Here is a 14,865-nt window from a genome sequence, read left to right as displayed (position 1 = left end):
TTGCCGGGAACGGGTCAGCTTTTTATTGTTACTACAATAAGAACCTATTTAAATGAAACTATCTTTTATTTAACTAATGAAAATACTTATCCTAAGGAAAAAATGGTGGCGGGGATCCGACGGCCTAGCACATGTCAAATCTTGAAAAGAAATACAATATGCGAAAAAAACAAAAGACGGGCCTAATCAGCCCGCTAGAAATTAAACTCACGGGACCCACTGCCCCCTTCCAATGCAACTCGCAAAGGTCTATTGGCCTCCTGCCCGACATTGTGGGGACTACAACTTGGGGAGCCACCCCTGCAGCCTAGAATGACAGGACCCACCTGGACCGGTGGATGTCGTCATTGGCACCAACCCAGCTGCACGGGTAACTCCCCAGGACACTAAAACACACAGAACCACTCTACGTACCCAAAGGCCATTCAGAACCAGGCCAACCCAGGACTTAAGTCCGCAGCCGCCACCATTGAACTCACTAAACACAAATCTTAAACTTCTAAACCTCTCAAAACCACCACCAAGTCCCTTATAAATAACTCCAAACCTCCCCTGGATAAATGTACCCCATCACTTTTGGAAAAGGTGCCTATCAAAATAGAAATTCCGGGAAGCCTCGCTACAGCCCCACCTCTCTCCATCACTGCACTGCCAACGACAGAATTAATCCTCCTACGAGACTGCTCAATTTCGGAAGGGGTCACCGGCCATCCCCAAACTAATCTCGGATCTATTTCAGACCATATGAGGCGACAAAAGGGGCCACCTCTCTAGCAAAACCACCGAATCCCTTCGCATGGTATGAACGAGTCATCCAATCAACAACTTGGTAGAAAAATGAAAGAAAGATGTTAATATATTTTGAACATTAAAATTATAAACCAGAACAGTAGCCAAGCTACAATTATTATAATGAGGCATCACCTCCCTAATCTCATACTAGGCCTATTTAAAAGATCCCTAGTACCTGACAAGGAATGGATAATTGGGCAGGGGAAAAATCCCAACTTGACCTGAGGCAAAAACACACAAAACTTCCATTGGTTGGCATAAGCCTCGGTTAACACCAGTGGTTAAACAAAAATTCCTCAAGACCCCTACCGGAGTGGCGAGTAGCTAGTCCCCAAGTTAGGATGGAAAGCAAACCGAACTCTGATGTAACAAAGCGAACACCAGCCTTCGATCCACCTAAGTGCCTGAATTCCTGCCAAGCCAACGAAACGCATCGGTCCATCTGCCCAGTACGAAACGATGCAAGACGAAATCAGCAGGCCACCAACCGAGCAACCAAGTGCAACGTCGCAAAACCCCCTAGAGACTTAAGCTGGGTACACACTGACAGATACATTGGCAGATCAATTGATTGGCCAATGTATCTGCTGCCCGTTGGGCAGTGTGCACCCGCCATATGTCGGTGAACGTCAGTGTTCACTGACATATCGCATTGGCTGCAGACATATCTGTCCATCGGCAGGTGTGTACGGGCGGTCGGCAGACCGCCCATAAACACAAAGCGGCAGCTGCAAGGATGGCGGTGGGACACGCCCCCTGGTCGCCAGGACCTGCGGGCAGGCACAGATGATGGTTGTTTACTGTATACGAACAACCATCATCTGCAGATATATCTGTATAGTGTGTACCCACCTTAAGCTGGTCGTAAAGCCGACCCACAACACAAGGGTAGAGACACAAAACAGCCATTGCAAAGGCCACCGAAACTTGCCTGCGACCCCTCCAGCGCCCTCTACTGAAATTAGGCAGGCCCTGCAACATTCCACACTGCTCACTGAGTCCCCAAAACCTGAATTAAGTAGGGAAAGGGAACAGTTCAGAAAACTGTCATCCACTCCACAACCTCTCCCGGGCTCACATACAAAATATCCCAAAATGAAGAAGCACGAAATCAGCAGCAACCAAGGCAAAAATCAATGAACATCACTCTTACCTCTAATATCTTGCCATGCTAAAAAGCTGACTCCACAGCTCCCATGATGCCAAAAAGGAATCTATAGGATCCTGGGACCAGGTCTAGATGTGCTAATGACTCCAGGCAGAGCCTATCGCCTGCCAAACTAAACGGGGCATAACTCACCGACAGGGTAGCAAAAAAGGGAGGGTTAGGAGGGGAAGGGGGGAGAGTAAGTATACTTACCCGACCCCTACCAGGATACCAACCATCGGGATGCCGCTGTCGGTATTCTGACAGGAGGCATCCCGACAGCCGGCATTACATACCCATTCCGTTTAGAGCATGAATTAAAATGTTTAGAGCATGAATTAAAATGTTTAGAGCATGAATTAAGATGCCAGCCTAGAATAACATTTTCAGATTATCGGTATCCCCATGTCCCAGTGGTAGTTAGGAAGCTTTAACAGGTGTTTGTTCTTGTTTCTCAAAACAAGTAATTATGGAAATAAAGATCCCCCCAGTCTGACCACTTAAATGATGATTTTTTTTTTCTCCAAAATCGGTCAGAATTTTTATTTTGTTTTATTTAATAAAATGTAATTTATTTATTACAATTATATTTTTTTTTGCACAGCATTCTGTGGCACAATTCCAGCAGTGATGTTGTTGTATCACTGCCTATGGGTACAAGGAGGTCCGTTCTACACATGTGTAGAGCAGACGTCTTCTTTAAAAACCAGGGGATGCAGCGGGACAGTGCAGTCGCATGAAATGCGACCGTGTCAGCTAAAGCACAGCTGGCTGGTCGCATCCTATGCAAGCTCAGACCCTCCAGCAAGCCCAGGCCCGGGTATTTAGTAGCCGCTCCCCCCCTCTCGGTGCCCTTGACAGTATATATATATATACATCACCAGGGATGAAACCCAGCGTCTGGTGATGTCTATGCGTTCCAGGCTTCAGGCTGTAATTGCCTGCAAAGGATTTGCAACAAAGTATTAAAAAGTGAAAGTTAGATTTAGGATTGTTTAGTTTGTCCCATTACTTTTGGCTCCTTAAAAAGTGGGAGGCACATATAGAAACCGTTGTAATTCCTACACCGTTCACCTGATTTGGATGTAATTACCCTCAAATTAAATCTGAAAGTCTGCAATTAAAGCACATCTTGTTTGTTTCATTTCAAAGCCATTGTGGTGGTGAATAGAGGCCAAAATATGAAAATTCTGTCAATGTCCCAATATTTATGCACCTGACTGTATATTAGCATAGAGTCGGCACTCCTCCACACCTGAGTAATCCGGGTGCCCTCCGCAAAAATACAATAAAGAGCAATGGGGGAACGAGGCACTCCACAAAAGCAGACACATTTTTAAAGCTGGGTCCGAAGACCACTGGTGTTTACTTCAACGTTTCAGTTTCAGATAGACTTTTGTCAGGAAGAATACAGAACAATAAACATCACTTACCTATATACTCTACATACAACCATCGTGCAGTGGGCTTGATTCAGACCCGCTCGCTAGATGCGTTCGCTCGCTCGATGCCTATGCAAATTCAGCAAGGCAAGCGATCACACGGCAAGGCATTAGCACGCACACTATGTCTTGGCGTGCGATCGCATTGTGTATGCAGACGCCAACCAGCCTGTCTTAAGATGCCCACTTGCACACGTCATCTCCAGAAAGTGTATGCAACCATCAATGACATCGAGTACCATCGGATGCAAACGTAGTGCTTGTGGTTGACCATACCCTACCGCAAGCACTGCGAGCACTTCAGTGTAAAATCCAGCCAGGTGATGTGTACTATGACGCTGCTTCTTAATTATGCACGCCTCTGAAACGGCGTTAAGATACACAGGCACGCCTGCGTTCGCATCCACACTCCCCAGGTTTTAACAACCAGCCTCTGTCACCATCCACAAATGGCTTCTCCTGTCACTCATTCAGCTGGGCTGTCTATGCGCAGCGAGCGAACGCTGCCCGATCTCTCGCACTGGTTCGCGCACGTGGACTGCGATGTGTATGCATGCGCACAATGCAAACCATCGGCAGCTACGAGCGAACGCATCTTAGCGAGCGGGTCTGATTCAGGCCCACGAAAGGTTATATAGAAATGAGAAATTGCGTTGGTAAATTAGTAATGTAGACAGTGTTGTCCTAGTAATATAAGAGGGAGATTGTGAAGTAAGCCTCAAAAACTAGAATAATGCTTATTTTGCGTTTGAACTGGAAATCCTAATATAAGTGTCTCCGTGCAAAAATGACAAATGAAGATATGGTAAATTCAACAAAAAACTTTACTTATAATATTCACAAAATATGCTAATGTTTTAGAGATGTTTCTGGGAAAATATTGTTTGCCAGAAAATGAAAGGAAAAAATATATAAATATGCTGTAATAAATATGATTATTTGAGGACTTGGGTATCCTTTTTCGACATATTTGCTGCCCAAACATAGAGAGCACGAGGTTAACCAATCCTTTAATACTGAATCAGGCCCAGTTTCCAGAATCCATCGGAGTCACCACCTGACGTCACTGTGTTACACGGCATAGCGGGTGCAACGTCTGGCGCACAAGACTCACTATGGTAACGGAGATAAACAAAACAGAAGTTCACCAAAGGAAATGTAAATTAGCTGATCAATACTGTAGATCAAAGACGGCTTGTACAACTGGATTAGGGTCCAGGGGTTGGATGTGAGAAAAGAAGGAGAGTTCTCCATCCCAGCACTGTAACTAGGGTGGTGCGATCTGTGCCATGGCACAGGGCACCACAGGACAGGGGGCGCTGTTTGGGCCTGTACATTTTCTATTCATTATCATTCTCACTTGTAGCTTTCTCTTATTTTATCCCCAGCATCTTCTGGCCCTCCCTAGCTCTTCCTTGGCCCTTCCCCATGAGGCCATGCCCAATTTTTGAAATATAGTTCCTTTTTGAAATATAGGGGGGGTGCAAATTGCCTTTATGGCACAGGGAACCAAAAAGTCCAGTTACGGCTCTGCTCCATCCATTAGGCCCAGTTCGGGTCTTTGGGCTGTTAGCCTCACAGAAGGCTAATCAGTGCCTTCAGCTCAGAATCTGGGGAAAGGGGAAACTATGCAGTCTCTGGGCGGGATGTACTAAATGAAAAATGCAGTAAAAACCCTGTTTTCGGGGTTTTTATCGCATTTCCATATGTACTAAGCCCCGGCCACCCTATTATCGGTGCGGAGCGTTACCCTATAGAAGCCTATGGGCTTCTTACCGCATCCTGCACATGACGCTTCACTGCCGCCTTGCCGCCCCGCAGTGTCCCAGCACTGGCCCTCACCTGAGTGTCCTGGTTGTGCTCCTCCTGGGTCCTCCGCCTCCTCCTCCTAATCTTCCGGGTGCAGGGAGGAGGAGGAGCAGCCCGGGACTTCCTGCACAGGTCACCAGCAGGAAGTTCCCGGGGCTCGGAGGGGACAGGGTCCTACAGAGACCCCCCTCATCCGGCGTCAGCTGCTTCGCAAAGGGCAGCTCTTATCGCAAGAGCTGTCCTTTGCGATACTAATCACATATGTTAGAACATATGTGACTAGTATGGTTGCGGTGACTGGCGAAAAGTTCTCTGCAACCTTAGTACATCCTGCCTACCATGAGAGAGAAACCTGCTGCTATGAAAACCAGTGAGCCGTGCCTGGTAAAACTTCTTGTGTTGGTTTTTTTCTAGTGAGTTAGGAATATATTTTGTATAGTTAGCGCGGAACAGCAAGAATTCATTATTTGGGGGGTTTTTTATTTCTATTTTCCTTAGTAAAACGGTTTTAGGCCAGTTGCATGAAACTAACAGACTGTTGTGTGATCTCTAAGCTGCTGTATCCTGCCATCTACCCAGTGCCAGGTTACTGTCCACATGGGCCTAGAGCTGAAATTTATGTAGGGCCTACTGTGTGCCGCTGCAGGGGGTGACAAGCGCCGCGGCAGTATGACTAGTGATGTGTGGGTGTGGCTAGTGTCCAGGTACAGATCAGCGGCGTGCGTTTCACCAGGACATCACATCCTGTCAGTGGAACGCCCAGCCCTCTCCTAGCTCTGGCACCCACCCGCACTTCTTGTCAGGTGAACGCAGAGCCGTAACTAGACTTTTTGGTGCCCTGTGCCAGAAAGAGCATTTGCGCCCCCCTCATTTTTCAAAGGGAAATAATGCACCCAAAATAGGGCCATGGCTTCATGGGGAAGGGCCAGGGAAGAGATAGGAGAGGCCAGGAGATGCTGGGGATGAAATAAGAGGAAGCTACAAGCAAGAATGATAATAAACAGAAATTTGACAGGCCCAAACAGCGCCCCCATGACCTGTGGTGCCCTGTGCGATGGCACTGGCCGTACTACCCTAGCTACGGCCTTGGGTTAACGCATGGACCGACAAAGCGCCGATCAGTCCTGAATGGGACGCATTGGTACATTTGGGGAAAGTTAATTTCTTATTGCCACGAATAGCAGCAATAAGAAATACTAATTATTGAGTCTGAAACCTGATAATTAGTACATAATTGTAGATCTTAACAGGGAAATAAAAATTAGAAATGTATGTTGTGATTGCCTGATACTGGTATACAAATTACTAAAGACACCATAACATTCTTAAAAAATAGTCAAATAAAAGATGCAAAAATATAGTTAAAAAGAGCAAAGTCCACACATTCAACCACTCCATAGGGTTAGATTGTATTAAGAAGCTCCTGTAGAATCCTGGTGGCGAGTTATAAGCTTCTCAGAGGTCCCAAATGTATATTTAAAGTGCTCTGTAGCTCTATTCCACAGTGAACAGAGGGCCGGATTCAGAGATAGACGCAGTGAGCATTAGTGCTGCACCTTTGGATGCAGCAGTGATGCTCAAATATTCTAATACAGCGGGAGGCATCTGTAAGAAAGACACCTCCTGCATGCAGCGTTGATCTGAGTGCTGCATCCGAAGACATAGCATCAGATCACCATCATGATCATTGGTTGCAATGATCGCATACATTGGCCATCTGAGTAAGCCGAAGCTTACCCAGACTGGGCGCCGGAACTCGTCTGCTGTGGCCAGGACATCTGCATCCAAAAACGCAGATTCTGGTATTGGAACACCTACAACATGACGGCTTTGCGCCCCCGTTTTATAGAACAGTCCAGGTCGCCGCCCTTCTCAGTCCCCCAAACGCAGCAGCATGTCAATCAGCCGCAGCATGAGGGGGGACTGCGAGTGATTACGCAGGACTCATTCTGCACATGCGCAGACCCACAAACATTGGAGATGTACGTAAACCAATGGGATTCCGTACATCTTTGGCCCTGATGTTCTTTAATCACCATATGCTGCCTGTATTGCAGACAACTAAAAGGAATACAGCCAAATAGGGAAAAATCAGATGTATCATACCTCCCAACTGTCCCGCTTCCAGCGGGACAGTCCTGTTTTTCTGGGACTGTCCCGCTGTTCCAACCACAGTCCGCACTGTCCCGCAGTGGGGGGGAAGTTGGGGAAAGCACAAACCGCTGCCCTGCAGAGCAGAGCAGCGGGTGTGCAGGAAGAGAACAGATGCCGTGCGCATGCACACTGCATTTGTTCTTTTGTGTACGGGCTGCCTGGGGGCTGCTCCGCCCCATTTTCAATTTACTCCACCCCTTTTCCCAGAAGCCACGGCTCCTTTCCGGGCGCACCTCCAGCGCGCCCTGTCCCTCCTTCCTTCATTGAAATGTTGGGAGGTATGGATGTACCACTTATCCCTTCTGAATTGCAGAGTTCCAATGCTGTACTTGGTCCAGGATCCAGGGTAGCCAGGTACTGAGATGTCTGCTGCTTCCAGATGCGTAGAGGGTTTTTGCCAGCAAAATAAGGGCTGCCTGCACCTATGGCTTGGTGTGTCCTTGTGCAAATGCTTCGGATGCCTGTGGGGGTGGAGCTTAACATGATCAATGGCTCCCATACTGCTGGCACAATTCCAGGTGACAGGAGCTTAGCGTGACTAGGGACAGAGCTTAAGGAGACCAGGAGACTCCCACACTGGAGACACAGAGTCAGGTGGCAGGGGGCAGGGCTTGGCATGGGTAGGGGGTGGAGCTTAGTGTTACAAGAGGCTGACACACTGGGGGACACAGCTTTGGAAGACTGTGGGCAGAGCATAGTGCAACGGGACGGGATTTACTGCAACTGGGGGCTCCCACATTAGTGACACAGGTTTGGATGACTGGGGGTGGAGCTTTGTGTGAGTAGGGGTGGTGCTTTGGATGGCTACAGGGGTCAGCACAGGGGTGGTAGGGGGCAGGCAGGGGTGTTGATTGGACGATCGGGAGGATAAAGTGCACTGCAGGGAATCCAGTAGGCCTATTTTCATGGGAAGGCCTGGAGCTGGAGCTCCACCCACTCCATTGTTAATCCAGCCCTGAATCTACCCCAGGAGATGGTACCTGTTCCCCTGACACTGTTAATATATATATATATATATATATATATATATATATAAGAAAGAATGTGATTGACACATAGACGACTAGCTTGCTAAAGTGCTAATGCATAGGATAGTTTACATGCTAATAAAGCATATAAATTATACAGTGATTAAAAGAATAAAGTGCAACAGTGAAATGTGTAAAAAAATATATATAGAATTTATTCAAGACAATAGATAAAAATAAATGCACAGAAGGTAGTAATCACATAATAATACACAGTTCAATATGTTAAGAATAAATAAATAAATAGTTAGCAAATAAATAAGAGGAGGGTATTAGCTTATCTGGATAAAAGGAATCAGAGTTCATGGGGTAAGAGACTGCTATAACCAACGCGTTTCGTCCAGGGACTTCTTCAAGGGGATACTGATCAGGAGGGGTGTCTGTTTATTTATACCCCTCGTTGAGCTCATTAGGGGTCATGGTTACAATTACTTCTGGGCCGCTAGAAAAAACAAGCTTCCTCAATTTAACCCAAAACGGAGCCAAGTAGCGACTTAAATAACTTGGTGTTATGTTATGTTACCTTGTATATTTAAGCGACATAGTACTAGTGAAAATTAGCTAATTATTTACATTTCTTGGAAATAGCTTCTCTCCGCGACGTCATATCCGAACACATGTACAGGCTCGGGAATCTAGGGCGCGTAATTCTTCATCATGTGTCCTTGTTGTTTTCCATGCTGCGTCATTTCCACCCTCAGTTCTCCGGGGTCCGGGATGCGTCATTCATCGCATGTGGTTCCTAGTCGATTCCGCCCTTAGGATTCCACTTTGCTGGTTTAATTCCCTTCTTAGTTCGATGGCATGTATTTTATTTCTGCCCATATCAGGGGCAGAACTATGGGAGACAATGGAGGCACCTGCCTCCGGGCTCCAGCACTAAACGGGCACCTCCTCCATTGCCCACAATACATTCACCCCACTTAGGGCTGTAGCTATGTACCAGAAGTGTATCGTCACGGCCGCCCAATACATGGCACCTTTTCCCAGCACCTGAGAAGCCATCATACACTAGTGGAGAGCTCCATGTCAGACAATCAGCTGCCGCCTTCGTCTACCTATAGCCTGTCCCTACTTATTAGATATGCCACTCCTCATCAGCTTCTTTTGTCAGTGTGACATGTCTGGTGCCCTCCTCACCCACAACTCACTCCGCCCTGGCTGCTGTATCTGCATGCAAAATGCTACATTACAGTGTCAGCGGCTGTAACGGGGGGCACCAAATTATAACTTGGCATCTGGGATGAACTTACGCCACTGGCCCATAGGGTGTACATTATATATTCTTTTTTGTAACTACAAAGAATTAAAGAGTAAGTAACGAGTAAATAATAATAAAGTTTCATGTCTGGCTCCTTTTTTTCGTGGAGTTCTGTATTCAAGGTCTAAAACCTATTTTTGAGTATTGTACAACAATCACTACAGTGAAATATATGGACTGCAGTAATACAGGATAGCTAATTAGGTATAGCTTCATATGGACCTCTTCTATAACTAAAAAAGTCAAGGTACTTCTAACTAAAAGGTCACAATTCAACCCAGTTCTAGATAAGATGGTTTTCAAAGAATGGTAAGTATAGGTGCATGGTTGGTAAAGAAAAAGTCTCTGTTCATAGCATCTATATATATATGGATTTCAAGAACAATAGTTATTATGCGCCAAATTAAGGTGTCAGGATCCGATTTATAAACCCAGGTGGCTGTTCCAATTGATGTGTTGAAATGTTTACATATTGAATCTTAATATACTGAAATCTTCAAGGGATATATGCATGAATTATGGGTGTATGTAAATAAAGGTGATCATGCCTACAGCACCTGGTATTCTTAGGAGGTCTCCCATCCCAGTCCTAGCCAAGCCCAGCCATGTATAGCTTCCAAGATCAGACGAGATTGGGCATGAGCACAGTGGTATGGCTGTAGAGACCTAAATTACCCCAAATACTTTCCATCCGCGTTCTCCTTTCTTTCTGTTAGATTTTTTCTTCTTCTCTGAGCCCCAAAATCTACTACACCAGGTATTCCCAGGGGGTCATCCCTCCTAGTACTAGCTTTGGCCCATCAATGATCAGCTACCAAACATAATTGGATGCTCATATGGTGGTATGATAGAAAAATGGCTCATCGCACGATGCTCTTTCAGTTTCAAACTCTTCATAGAAAAGGGGCTATCTCATAGCCTTCATTGAATCCTCTCGGGGCCATAGTACTGAGTTTGAATATCCAGTACATCGCTCTTTTTGAAAGTAGGTTGCTCAGGTCTCCTTCTCTTTTGCCTAGTGTCACATGTTCAATTGCTTTAAAGTTGATCTCTCCTGGGTTAGAGTTGTCCTCCATAGTAAAGTGTTTGGATACTGCATGTCCTTCAATCTAACTTTTGATATTTCCGATGTGTTCTTGAATTCTCAATTTCAAGGGCCTCTTTGTCTTCACATACTTCTTTCCACACGTACACTCTAGCAAATAGATGATGGATGTTGAGTTACAGTTCATGAACTCCTTAATGGTGTATTCCTTTGATCAATCATGGTTAGTGAAGGTTTTCCTTTTTGGGTGTAAAAATTTGCAAATATTACAATGTCCACATTTGTTGCTACCCTTACTGGTTTGGGTCAGATTTTTCTGTGGTTTATTTCTCTTTCTCAGCATAATATATCCTTCAAATTCCTGGATTTTTTAAAAACAAGTTGTGGTTTTGGAGGTAGTATATCTTTTAATATGGGGTCCATGAAAAGGATGTTCCAGTGTTGGTTAAAGGATTTTCTAATTTGACTCTCATGGCCGCTATAGGTAGTGATGAAGGGGACCATTTCTTGATTACAGTCTTCCCTGGTTTTATATTTCAACAAGTAATTTCTGTCCAGGGACTTCGTCTTATTAATTGCTGTTTGTAGCACTTCCTCGGGATATTTATTTTCTCTGAACCTGTTAGCATATGTCTCTATCTGTTCATCACAGGTTTTCAGATTGGTACAATTACGCTTAATTCTGCAGAACTGGGAATGTGGTATATTTTGTTTCCATTTCTTCAAATGGCTGCTTTCAAAATGTAGGTAGCTATTTGCATCCACTTCCTTAATAAAGTTCTTTGTAGTTATCTTGTCCGCCTCACCCCTTGAAACCAAGTCTAAAAGGTCCACCATCTGAGTGCTGACTTTGGATGTGAACTTCAGGTTCATATGGTTACTTGAAACTTGAGCTAAAAACAGGTTAAAACTCTCTTCAGAACATTCCCATATACTTAAAATGGCATCTATGTAACTTTTGTACAGTATAAGATTAGTCTTGAATAGGTTATTATTGTATACGTACTTTTCCTCCCAGCACCCCATAAATAGAGTCGCAAAACTGGGAGCGAATTTAGTAACCATAGCCGTAACCAGTGGCGTCCCTCCCCACGGTGACACCCGGTGTGGGGAGGGACGCCATGCACGCGGCACCTGCCGAAATGGGGGCGTGGTCTTCGGGAGGGGGGGGGTGTTGGGGGCGTGGCCTCGCATGTCGGGCCTTCGGGAGGGGCGTGGCCTCGTGGCACGAAACCGGCCCGTGGCCGTGGTTAACAAAAATTATGATACATTAGGTATCAATGGGGTGGTGCCGGCGGGGGGTACAGGAGGTGCGGCGGGCATGGGCAGTGCTGGCTCCCTCACTGACAGAAGCCGAGTGCTGCACTTAAAGCTATAGTGCAGCACCCGGCTCCTGTCACTGAGGGGGATCCTGCAGCTTGGTGTCACCCCTCGGTGGGTGACACCTGGGTGCGGGCCGCACCCCCCGCACCCGCCTTGTGACGCCACTGGCCGTAACACATATCTGACAATAAAATTGGTCCAGGAATTTAAAATAATTATAGTTCAGTATAAAAGATATACGATCACATAAAAACTCTTTATGTAAAATATCCATAGTTTCATCTACATCCAGAAAATCCCTTGTCACGTTGATTCTTTTTGTGTGATCAATACACATGTACAGGGATTGGACATCAATTGTTGTCCAGCTCTATGATTTCTTCCATTTAATCTCTTTTATACTTTGCAAAGCAATAGTAGTGTCCTTTAGCTAAGAGTCAAGTCCATTCACGTACTTCTGTGAAAAAATGTCCACATATTCTAATAGATGGAAGATTAATGACACTATACCTGCAATTATGGATCTACCTGGTGGTTCTGTTAAAGATTTGTGAATTTTTGGTAGAAAATAAAAGATAGGGGTAGTGGGGTTGGTCTTCATTAGATATTGAAACTCATCTTTAGTTATAATTTTTTTTATGTAGGCCAAAAACCAGGAGTATTCTTAATTCCTCTATGTACTCCTCCACTGGGTCCTTCTCCAATTTTTCATATGAATTTTCATCATTGAGGAGTCTATGTGCTTCCTTAAGGTAGTATGAGTAATCCATGATAACCACCCCCCCCACCCCTTTTTTCCGCAGGTTTTAAAACTAAGTCATGGTTATTTTTAAGAGAGATTCTTTTCTCCAGGGTTTAAATTATGTTTTTTGACTTGGTTAATCTCTTTTTCACACAAATCCTTCTTGATCATTTCGTAAAAATAAATGTAGCTCCCCTTGGATTCTAATGGATAATATGTGGATTTCCTTTTTAATCCTGATTTAGGCGTCTCATCAAAATTCCTTATTGGGGTCTCCTCCTTTCTGAGAAAATGTCTTTAAGGGTTAAAGTTCTGACATATTTATTCAGATCGATGAATACATCAAGCTTATTCATTTTACTTGTTGGGGCAAAATTGAGTCCTATACTTAGTAATGATATTTGGGGTTGTTTGAGTGTATGCTGAGAAATGTTAAAAATACCTTTCTTCCTAGGATATAGTAAAGATTCTTTTTGTGCTCCTTCCTCCTCCCACTTTGTTTTCCTCTTCTTCTCTGAACCTTCTTTTAAGTGGGGAGGCCAGTTTTGCAGTCTCGCTGAGTGTTTCTTTATGTTGTACGTGTGTTCTTGTGCTGGTGATAAAAAAAGGTCTCTGTCGCTATTAGAGTCTAGATGTTGGAGTGCGGAAAAGCGATTTCTGCTTTGTGAAAGTATAGGTCTCGGATGGAATCTCTCATCCTGTCCTTTTTTATAACTATATCTCCTGCGGAAGGGTATGGTTCTCCCACTAGATTCTTCCCGGGAATCAAGTCTGTGATGAGATCTTTCTGTTCTGCGAATTCTGCTCCAGTTATTTTTTTATTTGACTCGTAGTCCTTTTTATCCCTAATGAACTTTTTCTCTTTACCCTTCATGACAACTTCCTCTATTCTTTCTATCTTTTTTGTTAGTACTTTCTCATTCTCCTTATATTCCTCCTTCTCGTTAAAAGTTTCCATTTGTGTTTCCATATTTACAAAGACTTTCTCCACATTAGAAAGTGTTTCTCTTTTCTCCTCTATAATTAACCTCATTAGGTCTAAGGAGCATTTGTGTAGAATACCTTCCCAGTTCCTCATGAACTCAGGTTTTTCTAATCCAAATGTTGGATATTTTAAAAGACTTAAGATGGCCACACATCTAATGATTATCTGTCCAACCAGCCAACTAGTTGATTGGTTGGAATGAAAACCTGGTAACGTATGGGAGTAACTGATGATCAGCAATTTGCTCCTAAATGCCAGAAAACAGATGAAAATGTTCGTCAGACAAGTTTGTTAAATGTTTGATCTAAACAATTTGTTCAAACAACAGTTTTTGTCCATTTTCCGGCGTTTAGGAGCAAATTGCTGATTGTCATTTGCTTTCATCCCTTACCAGGTTTTCATTCCAACCAATCAACTAGTTGGCTGGTTGGACAGATAATCTTTAGATGTGTGGCCAGCTTTAGACCTCTGGGTACTCTGTTCACTGATATATAGTGCTCTAGCCCCCTAATATCCCACCAGGTTTTAATTTCTTTCGTCATTAGTTTTTCAATTTCCCATAACAAATTATCTATGTTCTCAGGGGGGATAGCAGGTTGGGGGGCTGTATTATTTTCATCCAAAACCTTCTAACATAGATCATTTCTTTTGTTAAGTCAATCTCTATTTCTAAACATGTTTAGTTTGTATATACTGTCAGCCAAACACCAAAACAACACCAATAGACAATTTGAAAACAATATGTGGATATGGCACCAGTACACACAATAGTGGATGAATTAGTATGGCAGCTTAATTCAGCCACACCTACAATCAATTAAGCAGCACTTGCCCAAAGATAATGGGCGTCAGCCTTTAAGTCAATGAGTGTGAGCTAATGGTGTTTAATCACCAGAAAATTGTGAAAGAATGTGATTGACACATAGACGACTAGTTTGCACAATTTAGTAATCTCATAATAATACACAGTTCAATATGTTAAGAACAAATAAAGAAATAGTTAGCAAATAAATAAGAGGAGGGTGTTAGCTAATCTGGATAAAAGGAATCAGAGTTCATGGGGTAAGAGACTACTATAACCAACGCGTTTCGTCCAGGGACTTCTTCAAGGGGATACTGATCAGGAGGGGTGTCTGT

The 14,865-nt window shown here is 44.3% G+C and overlaps 1 pseudogene; it reads right to left on the bottom strand.

Annotated features, from left to right (window-relative positions):
* Positions 1-10,178: 10,178 nt before the first annotated feature.
* On the bottom strand, positions 10,179-10,297 carry LOC148478254 (5S ribosomal RNA; annotated as a pseudogene).
* Positions 10,298-14,865: the final 4,568 nt, after the last annotated feature.

This window comes from Taudactylus pleione, unplaced genomic scaffold (assembly GCF_031769625.1).
Source record: "Taudactylus pleione unplaced genomic scaffold, aTauple2 ptg000667l, whole genome shotgun sequence".
Classification (NCBI taxonomy): Eukaryota; Metazoa; Chordata; class Amphibia; order Anura; family Myobatrachidae; genus Taudactylus; species Taudactylus pleione.
This window is presented reverse-complemented; position numbering and strand designations above follow the sequence as displayed.